We start from the raw sequence: 13,499 nt of genomic DNA on the forward strand, positions 1-13,499 counted from the left end.
ATTAGGGTGCTGACTTAACACTGCATTTTTCTAGTGTTCCTTTTTCGCCTTCTCCCCAAAGGTAGCACCAGCTGTCGGAGTGTTTAAAAAGTACCACACATAGGTTACCAAAGGGATTGTTACATTTTTTTGCATCATTTAAAAAATTGAACAGAATTACAAAAAGGCAAGGCAATCTGTTGATCCTTGTAGAAACCACATAATAAGTACAGGAAAGTTATTTTACTATTTTCTATATTTTTATGTGTTTGAGAGCATTTAAATAAATTTTAAAAAGAGATTCTGACACCCATTTGAAATGACACAGAGACAATCCATATATGTGAATTCTTACTCAGGTACTACTTAGAACTGTCGTTAATGGAACACTTAGCCTTGGCTCTGAGGATCTTCTTTGCGCCAAGCCTTTTCATTCGTGATTTCCAAGCCTCATACCACCCTGCAAACAGAGGACAATTAGTCCAATGTATAAGTGAGACTCACAGAGACCAAATGATTAGCTCAAACCACTTGTCAAGTAACAAGAGTTATAACAGGAATGCAGATTTATCTTTGCTTAATAAGGAGAATTTTCCACAACTCCATGCAATCTTCAGTTTTGTGTGGGTGCAGAGTGTTCAATTCCCTAGCCCATTGATTACCAAGGTCAGAAGTGAGGCAGGGGAAAGCCACGTTTAGCTCCAGACAATTCTCTTTGGAAGAGAATTTAGGAATTCTTCAATTCTTGATTTGAGATTCTTGGATCCCCTCTGACAAAGGGGAGGGGGGCGGGGGAGAAGGAAACTTGTTCCTCCAAGGTGTCTCCTCTTTAGAGGTTGTCTTAAAAAAATGTATTGCTTCTGGGTGGCATAAACCATTACAACATATTCCTAATTCATTCCCTTTAAGCTAATTTATTATGCAGCTTCATTTTTTCCCTGTTGGGAGAGACTGACCTAAGAGCAGGGACATCTCGGGTAGGAGAGTAACTAAGAGGTAATAAAAAGTTGCAAAAAAGGAAAGTGGGGAAATCCAGCCCTTTGCCATTTCACCTAAGCAGCAGCCAATACCACACCCTTATGGGTGTATATTGATCTTTATATACTGTAAAGTCTAAAGATAAAAGAACAGTCTTTGAAAGGAAACACTGTGCCCTCTTCTTGTGTGGAGATTTGAATCCAGTAATTAATTCTATTTTCCTAAGGCCAGTTTTGATATTTGGATTTTCTTTCTTGATGCCTTTTCCTTGTTTGGACCAGTGTCTGCTGAATGGATACAAAGGTCAATTCCAGGCCAGAAAGAACAATGGGCGCATTAGGATTGCTAAGGGTCAGAAACTGAAGCATTTTACATCATAGGTCTGAGTTCCAGGAAACCATGGAATTCCTGAGCTCTTTGGAGATCCTGGCATTCAGAGGCATAGATGACTTCAGCTTCATTTCAGGCCTTGGACTGCACCGGGTTATGAGATCTGCAAGAACACACACACACACACACACACACACACACACACACACAACTGATTAAAACCACATCATTTCAGTGACTCCTTACAGTCCTGACAAACGTTTATCCTTCCCAATACCATATTCACCCCTGCTGTGAAGGATCCAGAAGGGCCTCATTATATGCTACTGCGAGAGAAGAAAACTAACACTGGATTTTCCCCATTTACTTTCTTGTCAAGGTGAAGAAAATAGTCAAGCCAATGACTTCTTCTTCTCAAGCAGTTGAACCAAGGGTAAGGGAAGAAATGAGAGCAAAGCCTCAATAATTCCTGCATCTGACCTCAAATTCAAAGACAATGATATTCTTCAAAGAAAGAATTCTTTGGATGTGTTCATGTAACCTTGAGACTGAGGATGAAGGTGGCTGAGGCCTACAGGCACCCCAAGTAGCAGTGGACCTTGTTTCCTTCCAGCCAGGATGCAAGGTTGGTGGGAAAAGTGCAGTTGTGGGAACCAGACATACCACAGAGACAAGGGGTCCATTAGTAGCAACTGCTCTGAGGAGAGAAGGTGTGGTCAGCCACTGGCCCAGACTTCACCTCTAGAGCCCTGACAGGGGCCTCTGAAGACATCCAACAGGGACACTGGCAGTTCTGATAGACAAGTCCTCAGAATAACTTATAAAATTCTATGACTGTGGAGGTCCATACCTCCAAGAACACATAATCTCAAATCCAGGAGGCATCCAAGGGCCATCTTATCATGCCTGGTCAGGGGATAAGACAGAGCTTATAAGTGAGTTTTCCACTTATTATTTTAAGGCCTAAGAAGTCTCTGGTAAGCCTTCTGTTTTTTTATAGCTGCACCTGAAGCATATGGAAGTTCCTGGACTACGGGGTTGAATCAGAGTTATAGCTGAGGCTTACACCACAGCCACAGCCACAGCAACACTAGAGCCAAGCCACATCTGTGATCTACATTGCAGCTTGTGGTAACACCAGATCCTTAACCCACTGAGTGAGGCCAGGGGTCAAACCCGTGTCCTCACAAAGACAATGTCAGGTTCTTAACCTGCTGAGCCATAACGTGAACACCAGTAAGCCACTTTTTGGGGGGGGGGGATTTTATTTTATTTTTTAACAAGAATACTCTAGCTTTTAGTTCTTATCCTCAGTCTCCAGTAAGCCAATTTTGATGGAAGAATTTCTAAATGATGTTATCTACTAAGCTGTTTCATTAAATAGGTGTTAACAAATATACGATTTTCATAATACTGATGTCATTCCTTTTTTTTTTTTTTTTTCTTTTTAGGGCCACACATGTGGCATATGGAAATGCCTAGGCTAGGGGTTGAATTGGAGCTGTAGCTGCTGGCCACAGCCACAGCAATGCGGGATCTGAGCCATGTCTGTGACCTACACCACAGCTCAAGAAAATACCAGATACTTAACCCACTGAGCAAGGCCAGGGATGGAATTTGAATCCTCATGGATACTAGCCAGGTTAGTTACTGCTGGAAACTCCTGATGTCACTCTTAAACTTTAGTTTTTCCATCTATAAAATGGAGAAAAAAATAGCCCAAACCTAATAGGAACATTGTCTTAATTGAATGGGACAAAACATGTAAAGTGCCTAGTGTAGCACCCAACCCATTATTAGTGTTAAATAAGGAGCAGAAAGAATCAGGATACTCCAACCATTAGATATCTTCTTTGCTGGCAACTCTAACAGCTCCCTGCCACCCCCCTATTAAATCTATTGTTTCTTATCTACCATGGACTGGGAAACTAGAAAAATCAAACATGTCCAGAGTTCTATGTTTACATGTTCAATTTGAATCACTAAATCTCAAAATGAGTGTTTAAATGTATAGCTATGTGAGTGCTCTATCTGATTTGCAGAAGTTTTCCCCCACCCAGGAATATGGTCTGTGTTTCAAAGGGTTGAATATATCATAAATCAGCTCTCCAGGGGCTAGATGAGTAAGCTGTTACTGTATTTATTATTCCCTACATATACAAGCTCATATTTCTTTTTAATAAAGTAGTTTTAATCACACAACCTTAAGGTCTTGCTGGAAAGTTACTTCCACCTCCTGGCAAAGAGACACACCAGAGCAGAAAAAGCGATATACTGTGATCAATAGAAACCAAAGCCACAGTTACTCTGAGGACCAGACTGATTTAGAGATATCAGATGCTTGTCAACCCAGGAGGATTCACTAGTCTTGACTGTGCAAAACAAATCTCACAGAGGAATGTCTACCACTGGCTCTGTAAGAAGGGATAATAGAAAACGATGTACTTCTGGGCTGGCAGTTTGGCATTGCCAGTCTTCACCATAAGGGGGTGAGTGTAACATGATGAGATCATCTGTTATGAAACCCAACAGATAAGGATATACTTTTGTAGTGAACTGTTGGTGATTCTGCCAGCTCAGCACCATTCATCCCTCTTTTGGTAAGAGCGTTCCAGTCTACGGATGGGTATGAGACTTGGGTCTGGCCAATCAGAGCATCATATATGAAAGGGATCCAGTGATTGGTTCAGAGATAAATATTTTAGCCAATGGAAGCCCTGTAGGGATTTTTCTTGGTGCTGATAGGAGAGAGGAAGTTTCTTTCTTTTAAACTGGGGAGGCAAACCTGGAGCAATGGATGGTCATCATCTCACCACAAGAGGAAGGCTGATCTGAGAAGATGACAGAACTTGTGGACATAATTTAAGCACATTTATCCAGCCATAGCGAGACTTTTCAGGTCTATATGCTAGTAGACCTTCTCTTTTATCCTTTTTTCTTCCCTGCCTTGGAACAATTTGAGTTGGATTTTGGTCATTTCCAACAGAGGGATTTCTGAGCATACATCCTGATAATGTGCAGTTCTTGGCACTGTGTGACCTTATGGTAGCCAGCTTCCAAGATGGCCCCCAGTGAACTTTACCTCCTAGTAATCACATATTTGAGGAGTCCTCTCCTACACTGAATTAGGGCTGGTCTGTGTGACTATAGAACATAGCAGAAGGAATGGTGTGTGACTTCCAAGGCTAGGTCAAGAAATGCATTGCAGCTTTTGTCTTAGATACTAGAGCCTCTCATTCTTGGGGAAGCCAGCCACAGCACCAGGAGAATATTCAGGAAGCCCATGCGGAGTCCACACTGAGAAGACTCAGGCCTCCTACCAATAGCCAATACAAATTAGTCAAGCATACACATGAGCCACCTTAGAAGTGGATCATCCAGCCCCACTTAAGCCTTCAGATGATTACAGCCCAACTGACATCTTGAGTGAAACCTCATAAGAGATCCTGAGCTGGAACTACCCTACCACCTTGATCCCAAATTCCTGACGCACTGTGGGAAACTCTGAAAGATAATAACTAATTATTGTTGTGTTGAGACACTGGTTTTGGTGTAATTTGGAGTAACACAGCATTAGGTAACAACCAGACCTCTTCTACGTCTCACATCCTGCCCCTGGTGAAAAAAGCAGGATACTCTAACACACATCCCAGGCTCTTGTCCCTCAAAGTCTCATTCCATTTCTGAGAGATCCCAGAAGAGAAGTGATTATCATCATGGAGTCCCTCCCACCATATGCCCTCACCTTCCTCAAGTGCCACTGTCACCTCTGCTAGGTACCAATATTGCTTCCCCGGGGGTCAATGCCTCTGCCAAGTGACTGGGCTGTCCCCTAAGGCCTCCCCCACAGTAGCCTTCAAGTTCCCATAGAAGAACTCAAGCCTCCAAGACTTTTGTGAGCTCAGGGCTCACTGTACCCTCTGTAGCAATGGGGCTGCTTTTTGCCTTCCCTCTATGTCACTTTAACCTTTGACTTGCCCATAGAGTTTGGAATGTGCAATTTGTACATACCCTATGACATCTCAGAGGTCAGCTTGGCCATTTTCTCTTATATCATTGGAACAAATAACTTTTTCTTTGAAGCAGAACAGCCTAGTAGAATTTTTTTGTGACGAATGGAAATATTTTATATCTTCCCCATTCAATACAGCAGCTACTAGCCACATGTAATCACTGATCAATTGAAATGTGGCTATTGTGATATGAGTTGAATTTTTTTTTTTTTTTGTCTTTTCTAGGGCCGCACCTGTGGCATATGGAGGTTCCCAGGCTACGGGTCTAATTGGAGCTATAGTCGCCGGCCTATGCCAGAGCCACAGCAACATGGGATCCGAGCCGTATCTGCGACCTATACCGCAGCTCACAGCAACTCTGGATCCTTAACCCACTGAGCAAGGCCAGGGATCAAACCCACAACCTCATGGTTCCTAGTTAGATTCGTTAACCACTGAGCCACAATGTGAACTTCTGAGTTGAATTTTTAATTATACTTAAATAGTCACATTGGCCTGGTGGCTTCTGTATTGGACAGTACAGCTTTAGAGACAGGGGTTGTCAAGCAAAAAACTTCTCATCTTGAGCAGAGTTTGCACTAAGATCGAGGTGATTTTAGGGAAAAGTTTTAACTCCACTGTCTTAACCAACTTTAATGGAAGTGGTTCCTTCAGGTTTTACTTTCAGAACCTCTTTCTACCTTCCCCTCAGGACTCAGACAGGAGCCCAGGACTGACTAATTCCCCCATCCTCCAGACATGCCCACACACAACTGAATCCTGGCAATGGGTGTGGCCTGCTTTCAAGTGGGTACCCTGCTACAATCAAATTTGGTATCTCAGGGAGGGAAAGTATCTGGAAGCTCCCTGATCCACACTTCCATGGGCCCCTCACTGCTTATGATTGCACAACCGTTCGCTGAGCAGTCTCAACTCAGAAGGGTCTAAACACGAAATGGTTTTAATTTTTCCAACCACTACCTTCAAATTCGATTTGCTCTTATCCAAACAAAAACAAACTTACAAATGGAAAACAAAAAGCTTTTGCATTAGCACATCTTGGGCAGATTCCATTTCTCGCTTGTCACTTTCATTCCATTTAAAAACCTCCTTTCATAGTCCAATTCAGAATCTGACGCTGGCCTACTTCTCTCTCTTAGCTTTAAGAGCCTCCAGCCTGTTGGGGTGGGAAGGAGTAGGGAAGAAGGGATCACACCATTCCCTGACTCGGGAGATGCAGCCGGGTGAGGACTTTCTGCTGCCTCTCAGCTCGACCCTGGTGACTGACCACACAACCTCTTGCTGCTGGGTTCCTTTACCAGAGGGCAGCCTTCTGGAATAGATCCTGGTGAGAGAGCTCAAGACCAGCAAATTCTCTGGGCATAGACTCCCTACCACCATCACCTGCTCAGGCAGGCAATGTTCACAGCCCAAGCCAATGTCCACCTGGGGTGTGAGATGCTACTCTCCCACTGTTAAGCACCCCCTCATTTCTTTTACTGTGGCAGCAGCAATGAACAGTGGGGCACAGGGAGGAAATTGCTTCTTACTGTGAATGCTGCCCACCCTTGTTGACCTAGATGCCTTCGGCTCTTTCCCCTGTATAAGGAACAGTGAAGTGGTGGCAGTGTTGACAGTGGAGGCCCAATCTGTCGCCCTTTAGAAAGCCCAGGGAAGTGTATTGGGGGCTGGGGGCAGTGTGGTGTCTAATTTCTACTAATTCCCTTTTGAATGTGGGATATTTAGCACTTCTTTTTTCAGTTGGGGCTCTAAATGCCAGTTCCAGAGCAACAGAAACACCCTCTCCTGGCCCTCCCCTTTCCTGATCTGGTTTAGTTTAGGTCACTTTGAGCAAGGAGTGTGGTAGACCTGCATGGGTTTTGCTGAGCTGCCTGGGGGTCTCAGGCGAGCTGCTAGCAGAAGGGCTATACACAGAGGCTGGCCTGGTTGCTCAGAAGCTAGACAAAGATTTCAGCACGAGGCAGCAGCTATCCTGGTGTTTTCATGATGGGTAGGGGCTGGCCAACCCCCCTGCAAGGCCAGGTAGAAAGGCTCCCGGTATACTAGCCCAGGCCAGAGGGTTAAGCTGTTTGCTAGTCTGTGCTGATTCACACATGTACGGGGGCGGGGAGGTGGGATGACAGAGATGGGGGGATTTCCAGACTAAGTGGTAGAAAACTTTGGGATCAATATGCCATTTGCAGTGCACAGGTGGCTCAGGGACTAGTTCAGCAAACCCTGAAGGGCAGGTCTGAGGCAGAGCTGGAGGCTGGGTGGTTCACACTGCTTCATGGGAGTGGATGTCACTCCAGCATCACTCAGGTGGCCTGCATTTATTCTCAGGCAGAATGCCCAGCTCTCGCCATTCTTAGGGACCTGCACATTCGGTTAGTATACACAGACACCTGCAGAGGCCAGGAGGCTGGGAGTGATAGCTCAGGACCAGCACCAGTATCAACCCGCCTCCCCTCAGCCTGAACCACCATGTGTCTCAGACATGTGAACCCTGCCCCACCCTACTCAGGAGAAACACTCCTCTGCCTTTTTTTTTTTTTTTTTTTGCCATTTCTCTCTCCCTCTTTTCTCCCCTCCTTCCTTTTTGAAGCCCAGCATAAAGAGACAACTCACTGCATACCCACCATTCTTGGGGAAGCTCCCTGCATGGATTCTAAGGTGGTTTTGTGACCTAGCCTGTATTTTGAAGTATCTGGCACTTCTCTCAATAAAGAACAGAAGAGGGGGGAAAAAAACGACAAAACAAAACAAAAAATCAAATTAAGTCTCCAGGACTTGGCTCCCACAGAGCACCTGCTCCCTATGCACACTTGAGTAAGAGAAAGGGAAAAATACCATCACTCTTAAAGCATTCATCTCAAGCCGGCTTTTGGCAGTCTTTGCTTGGCCTAAATATGTCCCTGTTCTCAATACCATCTGTTCTCACACACCTGCAGCATTTAAATAGGCCAAACATTCCTGTGACAGGTAATAGGAACAATTCCTATAAGTATCATACCCTGTAAAGGAAATGTTTCTTTAAATTCACTGGGTTCTAATACATAGAGAAATCATCCCAAATGAATTCTTAGTAAATTATATAAAGCATAATTGCTTTGTCTCTTTATTAAAAAGAGAATATAGAAAGCTGTGTCAGCCTTTTTCTTTCTCTTTCGACTGTTTCTTTCCTCATGGTTTGGATAATTTTTGGAAGACTTTCTTTTTTTCTAAAAAAAAATACTCTATTGGTTCTTAAAGATGAGAAGGTTTCACTCACTGCACTCAAGGTTACATTTTCATTAGAATTATAGTGGTGTTTTAACATTGTTCATTTTCTCACCACAGAGACACAAAACAATATGGTCCTATTTTACTTATGAGAACACTGAGGCATTGGAAATTTAGGAAAATTTCTCCAAGGTTATATAATGACTGATTGACCTAAGATTTTAAGTGATCACACTCTTCCAAAAATTTAAGCACTTATGCCACTATTAACTTTCTGACTGGATGAGATATTTTCCTTTAGTTCTTGAGGCCAACTCTTTGACCAATGTTATTTTAAGTTTTCTTATAGTAGGTTTGGATTGATAAATATAATAACTGAAAGTGTCTTGATTGGTTTTACAGTGGCTTGAGGAAATATATAAGTAAATGTGGTCAGAATTTTGTCTCAATATTATTTTTGGCCACATCTGCAGCAAGTGGAAGTTGAACCTGGGATTGAACCATACCACAGCAGTGACCCAAGCTGCTGCAGAAACAGCACTGAATTCTTAACCCACTGCACCACAAGGTAACTCCTCATCTCAATTTTTAGTATATTTTTTCAGCATTGATCTTTTTGGCAAATCATATTTACAATGTTTCTTTTTTAGATGAGAGGCCTTATTAACCTCATGGAATAAACATTAACAGAGATAAACATTTCAAGTTACTCCCTTCTCAATGCTTAACTTCTATATGAATAGATCTTCTTTTATGTTGATTTTTTTCAGTGTGTATTAATTATTAAAGCCTTGTCTGTGTGTTCTTGAATTATTTTCCTATTTAGTTGTCTTTGTTTCTCCTAAAGGCACCCAGACCTTTCTTCTTCGAAAGATGCACATCCCACTGGCTTTCTCTCTTTCTGCCTCTCTCTGTTTGTTTTTGTTTTTTACTTCTTTTCTTTTAAATCTGTAGTTGTGTGCCCTATAACAGGATCAGGGGATTTAGGAAACTTCATTTTGGGCCTTGATCACCACGCTGGCACCAATACAACACCTCCAGAGAGTAAATGCCTGTGCACCCTGACTACTCCAAGTTCTCATATATTCAGGCCAGCAGTGTAGGTCTGAGCTGGTCATTCTTGGTCACAATAATAGGAAGCTAAGTCCTTGGTGCTTTGGCTGGAGAGCAGGAGTGGGGAGTGGGGAGGGGAGAGGTTTGGGTGGGCAGCTCCAGGCAGCTCTCCTAGGCTGTCTGCTCCCCTGGAAACTGGTAGGAATCTTTTCTTTCCAGAAACTTTTTGTGTGGCTACCAGGTCGTGGCACCTGAGGAATGTGGAGCTTCTCCTCACTTATTTGCCTAATTATGCTGTCCTTTGACCCAATGCTTGCTGGGAATGCTTGCTATCACTTGACTTCTATGAGACTGCATTTCACTCTTTTAAAGAAAAAAGATACTTTAAAAATCACAAAATTGCTCATCTATTAATTTAGGCTATGGAAGGTCCAAACTACAGTCTGGAGAAATAGGGAGTAGTCTGAAGCCATGTGGGCCACGTGGAAGGCACAGACACTTTGGCAAATTAAGTGCAAACTAGTGGGGAGTGAGGAGAAATACTTGGCACTTGTATACACACACACACACACACACACACACACACACAGAAACGCATGTCAACACTCATTGAAAAGAATCTAGAATTCATCAAGTCTGGCAGTCCCAAAAGCTTGTCTTAGCACAGGGAAGGCTATTCTATCTTAAAGTGACTATAGAAGGAGGTGCTGGAAAAGGAGGCTTTGCAAAATAATGTCTTTTTGGTCTTTAGGTTTGTGAACCACTGGACATTTAGCCTATTCCCAATCTTCAGTTTATAGGTGACCCCCAGGACAGGGATATGAATTTTTCAATATCTGTGATCATCTAGTGGCAGAAATCAAACAAAAATTCTGCCAACATATTGGTCCATTTCTCCTTCTAGTACAACATACAAATAATGTGCCAGAACGTGTTTTCATTAGGAATTGGGAGGTGGGGAGAAGGCAAGCATTCTGCCAACATAATAATAACAGCTAAAGTAGCAAGCAAGCAAAAGCTCAGTGTAAAAGGAGCAGTGGGTGATGGGGAGGAGGAAGGTATATCCCCGGGAACATTCTTTGTTCTCAAACTCAAAAGCATCCCGAGGCCAAGCATGTCACACAGATAAAACTAACTTGATCAAGATCTGGAAAGTTATTGTCCCAAGTATGTTTATAGCCCCTGCTTCCTCTTCCCTCCCTTCCAAAGGTGTGGGCTGGTCCTACTGCATGGAGGTCAGGCGGATTTTCTGGGAAGATTTAGAGCCCCAGAGCCCCAGGAGATCACTATAGCTCTTGTGTTCTTTGTACAGCAGTGAGGGTAGGAAATATGATACAGTTGTCTTTTGTGTTTAAGGCAAAAAAAAAAAAAAAAAAAAAAAAAAAAAAAGGTCTGGGAGGCCCTGAAGGAAAGAATATTTTAGGTCAAATATTAGGAAAAACTTGCTAAAATTCAGCCATTTCTCTGATGATCTGAGAGCTTCCTTCTCTGTCATATTCAGATCATGATTTTTTTTTTTTTTTCTCACAACAGTGCAGCAGCAAGGCAGAAACTACCGTTCTGCAGATTAAATTCAGGTCAATCTTTCGGGTTGTTTTTCTTGTTTCTGCACTATAAGAAATATGTTCGGTAAATATAGCATGAGTGGCCTCTTCCCCAGTTTGAAGTCAGCCCCAAGCTCGTCACTAATAAGGAACAGGATTCTTTCTTAACCCTTCAAATGGTGCTGGGGCAAATTCCTCAGTGTATTCAGGAGTCAAGGGATAGTATCTCTGGCCTCAAGATGTCTGGCAGGATGGAATTTCTGGGTGGCTTTTCCCACCGTAGGGATTCAAGCGAACCATTGTCATTCTTCCTTTTCTAACAAGAGAAAAGAAAATCCTAGCCCTTAGAGCATTAGTTCTGGCTCAAGAACATGGGTTTTCTTTCCTGGAAACAGGGACTGGCTCAGTGAGATGCCCTCAGAGTTGGCGCTTTGTGTTGCCAAGATGCTTGCTTCTGGCAAGCTATGGGGGGAAAAGGCTGCTTGAGAGAGAGGGTCTTGATGTACCTCAAAGTGATACAAAACCTCTATTATTTAATAGTACTCAGCACAAGAGAAATTTCATCCCAAGAGAAAGGTTTAGGCAACTTCACTAATAGGAGTATTTTAAGAATAATAAACAGAAGTCAGATCACATTAAATAGTACATTTCTAAGCAGAGTACAAGTTAAATTGCCTCGCGGGCTGAATAGGGAAACAAAGAAGTTAGTTGTAAATTTGCAGTGTTGTGAGTGTGTCTGTAACTGGCAGCACATGGACTGGGTAAGCCAATTTCCTGTGCCCTCCAGTCAAGGACTCACAAACACCTCAGCACCTGGACACTCCTAAGACTCCTCTGTTCATGGCCCAATGTAATGGCAGCCACTGGGTCAACAGTGAAGTTGACCCAAATGCAGGGGTCAGACCATGAGGTGACACAGAACTCAGTCTCTTCCAGGCCCTTGCAATAATCACTTTGTATGCAGAACTTCTAAGAGGTTTCATTTGCCAAATTATCACTACTATACAGTTCTCCAAGTGTGGCCTGTGGACACTGGGGAGTCCAAAATCATTTCAGGTGGCCTGTGAGCTCGAAACTATTTTTAGGATAATATTAAGATGCCATTTACCTTTTTCATTGTGTTGACATTTGCACTGATGATGTACAAGCCATGGTGGAAAAAACCACTGGTACCGTAGGTCCAGGCAGAAGCACCAAACTGTATCAGCAGTTATTGCATTCTTCACTGCTAGTACAATGCTAGTACAATACACTGCTTCACAGTCTACACTTGAAGTACCAAAAAACCCTACTTGCTTCATTTAAGAATGTCCTTGACAAAGACATTAACATTATCCACTGTATTAAATCTTGACCCTTAGGTATGCACCTTTTTAATATTCTATTTGAAGAAATGGGAAATAAGCATAAAGAATATCTGCTACAAACCAAAATACCATGTATGTATCAAGGAAAAATACTGTGTGATTGTTTGAGTTACAAGCTAAACTAGCTGCCTTTGTCAAGAAACACTACTTCTACTTGAAAGAACAACTGATGACAAATTACAGTTATTCAGACTTGGGTGTTTAGCATATATTTTTTTTTTCAAAAATAAACAAGTAAGAGGAGTTCTGATTGTGGCTCAGTGGGTTATGAAACTGAATAATATCCATGAGGAAGCAGGTTTGATCCCTGGTCTTGTTCAATGGGTTAAGTTCCGGCATTGTGATGAACTGTGGTGTAGGTCACATATGTGGCTCAGATTCTGTGTTGCTGTGGCTGTGGCATAGGACAGCATCTGCAGCTCTGATTCAACCCCTAGCCTAGGAAATTCCATGCTGCAGATGAAGCCCTAAAAAGCAAAACAAACAAACAAATAAGCCCATCATTTCCAAGAAAGCAAGTGACGTTATTTGTTGCCAATGGTAAATATTGAGCCTTGAAACAAAAATTAGAATTTTGGATAACAGGTCAGACACCATAATCTTCACAGCTTACTAATATTTAAAGACTTTACTGATGATATCCGTGATAATGTTGACAAACAGAATTTTTGATGCTATATAATATGATGTGTCAGTATTTGGGAGATCTGCATAACTCAGTGAGTCAGCATTTTCCAAATGACCAATGCCTGATGTTACAAAATTAAGCATGGATAAGAGATTACTTCCCAAGACCCATGAATTTTAATGCAACAGAGATGAAAAATTCATTCATTTGGCCTCAAGTTCCACATTGCAAATAACTCTTAAGAAACTGCTACTTGTGCAGTTTTAGTATAGTATCAAAGATTATACATAATTATCTGAAAAGGCTCATAAAATACACTTCTTTTTTCCAATGACATATCTGTATGAAGTTAGATTTTCTTTGTATACTTCAACCCAAACTATACATCAGGATAGACTGAATGCAG

Source organism: Sus scrofa, chromosome 13, assembly GCF_000003025.6.
Source record: "Sus scrofa isolate TJ Tabasco breed Duroc chromosome 13, Sscrofa11.1, whole genome shotgun sequence".
Classification (NCBI taxonomy): Eukaryota; Metazoa; Chordata; class Mammalia; order Artiodactyla; family Suidae; genus Sus; species Sus scrofa.